We start from the raw sequence: 2500 nt of genomic DNA, 5'->3' as shown, positions 1-2500 counted from the left end.
AGTTGTTCGAGAGCTTCTTTTTCCAGAGATGTTAAATTGGATTCTGATTCTTTTTTTAGGTGGAATTTCTCCAGAATCAGATTATCTTGCTCTATCAACTTTTCCAGTTCCGGTGGACTGTTGGTACCAGAGGGTTCCCAGAATGAGGGCTGAGTAAACCTTGGTCCCTGACTGGAGACAGCATCTCTAAAATGATACCTTAATTTTAGTCGTCTATGGAAATCATAGAGACTGCGGCGTAGGTCATTTTTATTTATGTGAGTTGGTGTAGGAATAAAAAAAAGACCTTTTTCTAGAATGCTGCGTTCAGCGTTGTTCAGGACATATGAGAGGGAGAGATTCAGGATATTGCTATCCACAGGGTCGGAAATCCCGTACGCTCCCTCAGCAGTTTAACTGGTCCAGCCAGTTCATAAGGATAGCATCCGCTGTGGATGCTGTCCAATGTACCTGGTCTGACTTTACCTTAAAATCACTGTCTGGAATGCCGTGTAGAGTTCTGCATTTTTTCTTTAAAAACTGGTTTAATTGAGTTACCCTGTCATGAATTTTTCTATTTTGATTTTTAGAGATCTGGATCAACGGGAAGAATATTTCCGCATGTGTGAGGATGTCCTTTGCCGCTGAATAAAGCTGGTGAAATTGTTTTCTAATTGTGTCCATCAGTTGTTCCCTCAATATATTATTGAGACCTACAGCCAAGATGATTTTATGGGTGTTCGGGTGTGTTGGTAGTTTTCTAATGATGGCTGTTAAATGGTGAGCCTGTGCCCCAGGAAAGCTGTCAATTTGAAGATCTGGATTGTTAAAATGGGGGATTCTCGAAAGATTTGAGTCCCCCACAATTAAAAAAGGTGACTCCACTTCCAAGTTCCATGTGGAGATTTTATGGAATGTTTTCTCGTGGTAAGTGGGTCTTTTTCTGTGAGCGGAGTGGACCGGTGTCGCAGATGAGGTCAGAATAGAATTTTCCGAGCTATTTGTAGGGCCCATGAACTCCCCTCGGTCAGAGAAGTTGGGGTTTAAATTGGATTTCCGATCTCCCGAAACCTGAGGCAGAAGGTTGACCGTCGTCTCCAAGGTAAGTAACCGTTCTTTATCTTCAACCCGTTCTTCGTATCTCGTGTTTGTTCCGGAATTTGGATTTGTTTTAAGGGGAACGGAAGAAGAGTCCCCCGAGGCGAGGGCGTCGTCAATTACCGTCAATGGAGTGGTAATTAACGGTAAGTAAGTTCCTGTACAATCCTTTTTCAGTTCGGTGTTACTTAGGTGAGAATTAAAAACAGGTTGTCGTATTTGGGGGGAACGGGAGCCTTTGTCTTTCGGTCGGGTTTGTTCTGGTTCTATTCGCGTTGTGATAGTCCCTTCGGTATTCGGAGGGGTCGCAGGAGACACAGGTGTGGAGGAGGGGGGATGGTCCGGTCCATGCGGTGTCACTGTATCGGAGCAGGAAGAGGAAAGGACGTCTTCAAGCAAGACCGCGACATTAGAAAATGGCGTGGTTGGTGAGGACTGTGTAATTTTATTATTATTGTTGTTTCTCTCTCCTAGTGGGGTCCGCGGAGATCGCCCTCTCCAAAACTTTCCTTCCTTTCCCCTGCGCAGACCCGTCGAGGTTGGACCTTGGTCCATGTGGACATCCGCCGTGATGGTCATCGTCCTTTTAGGGGTTCCATCCTGGTCTGGAAGAGGTGAGTGTTTTGTATAGTCTTCCGCAAGACCCCCTAAATTAAGAGAGGGAATTCGGAGGGTTTCTCCTTTCCATCGAGCGATCTTCTGATGTCGGGGATCTCGTCGTGGTTTTGGAGAGCTGTCCTGTGGTAAGTGATGGATGGTATGAGGAAAGACTGTTAGGGGGTTAGGATCTGGTCCAGGAACAGGGGATTGATCCAGTCTTCTCTGAGGGTTAGGGTTAAGTGGAGGGGCCAGGGATTGATCCAGACCTCTCTGGGGGTTAGGGTTAGGCATGAAAGTAGGGGTAAGGTTAGGGTTAGGATCAGGTAAAAGGACAGGGGATTGGTCCAATCCTCCCTGAGGGTTAGGATTAGGTAAGGGATCGGGAATCAGGTTAAGGTTAGGGTTACATGAGGGGAAAGGGGGTTGATCCAGTCCTCTCTGATGGTTAGGATTAGATGAAAGGACGGGGGATTGACCCAGTTCTCTCCGAGGGTTAGGTTTAGGCAAGGGGTAAGGGTTAGGGTTAGGTAAAGGGACCAGGGATTGGTCCAGTCCTTCCTGAGGTTTAGGTTTAGGCAAGGGGTTAGGATTAGGGTTAGAGTTAGGGTTAGGGTTAGGTAAAGGGGTCAGGGGTTGACTCAGTCTTCCCTGAGGGTTAGGTTTAGGTAAGGGGTTAGAATTAGGGTTCAAATCAGGTGAAGGGGCCAGGGGTTGACCCAGTCCTCCCTGAGGGTTAGGGTTAGGCAAGGGGTAAGGGTTAGGGTCACGTAGAGGGGTCTGGGATTGAATCAGACCTCCCTGGGGGTTAGGTTTAGGCAAGGAG

At 47.2% G+C, this 2500-nt stretch overlaps 1 protein-coding gene, 1 long non-coding RNA gene and 1 pseudogene across 7 annotated transcripts in view; 1 reads left to right on the top strand and 2 right to left on the bottom strand.

Moving 5' to 3' along the window:
• The window catches only part of LOC147259524 (uncharacterized), a 1970-nt pseudogene extending 1786 nt beyond the window's left edge, over positions 1-184 (bottom strand).
• Positions 1-2500, bottom strand: part of LOC147259522 (integrin alpha-11-like) — a 58734-nt gene that overhangs the window by 17480 nt on the left and 38754 nt on the right. The gene's annotated exons all lie outside the window — the stretch shown is intronic.
• The window catches only part of LOC147259523 (uncharacterized), a 16400-nt gene continuing 14907 nt past the window's right edge, over positions 1008-2500 (top strand). For 2 of the 5 annotated variants that reach the window (XR_015117321.1, XR_015117318.1), the window contains exons 1-3: positions 1008-1081; positions 1156-1223; positions 1552-1691. This is a non-coding gene — a long non-coding RNA (uncharacterized LOC147259523). The remainder of the gene's footprint in view (positions 1082-1155; positions 1224-1551; positions 1692-2500) is intronic. The other 3 variants (XR_015117319.1, XR_015117317.1, XR_015117320.1) reach the window with 2 other exon arrangements.

This window comes from Aulostomus chinensis, chromosome 7 (assembly GCF_037954235.1).
Source record: "Aulostomus chinensis isolate RoL2024-O1b breed Wild chromosome 7, RoL_Achi_v1.0, whole genome shotgun sequence".
Taxonomy (NCBI): Eukaryota; Metazoa; Chordata; class Actinopteri; order Syngnathiformes; family Aulostomidae; genus Aulostomus; species Aulostomus chinensis.
This window is presented reverse-complemented; position numbering and strand designations above follow the sequence as displayed.